The following is a 389-nucleotide window of genomic DNA, read 5'->3' as shown; positions in this document are numbered from 1 at the left end:
CTTTTTGCTTTTTTGAATTTTTTTCCATAGGCATGGTCTTGATCCCTGTCTCCTGTACAATGTCATGAACCTCATTCCATAGTTCATCAGGCACTCTATCTATCAGATCTAGGCCCTTAAATCTATTTCTCACTTCCACTGTATAATCATACGGGATTTGATTTAGGTCATACCTGAATGGCCTAGTGGTTTTCCCTACTTTCTTCAATTTAAGTCTGAATTTGGCAATAAGGAGTTCATGATCTGAGCCACAGTCAGCTCCTGGTCTTGTTTTTGCTGACTGTATAGAGCTTCTCCATCTTTGGCTGCAAAGAATATAATCAATCTGATTTCGGTGTTGACCATGTGGTGATGTCCATGTATAGAGTCTTCTCTTGTGTTGTTGGAAG

The sequence above is a fragment of the Bison bison genome, unplaced genomic scaffold (assembly GCF_000754665.1).
Source record: "Bison bison bison isolate TAMUID 2011002044 unplaced genomic scaffold, Bison_UMD1.0 scf7180017864471, whole genome shotgun sequence".
Classification (NCBI taxonomy): domain Eukaryota; kingdom Metazoa; phylum Chordata; class Mammalia; order Artiodactyla; family Bovidae; genus Bison; species Bison bison.
Note: the sequence above shows the minus strand (reverse complement) of the source record.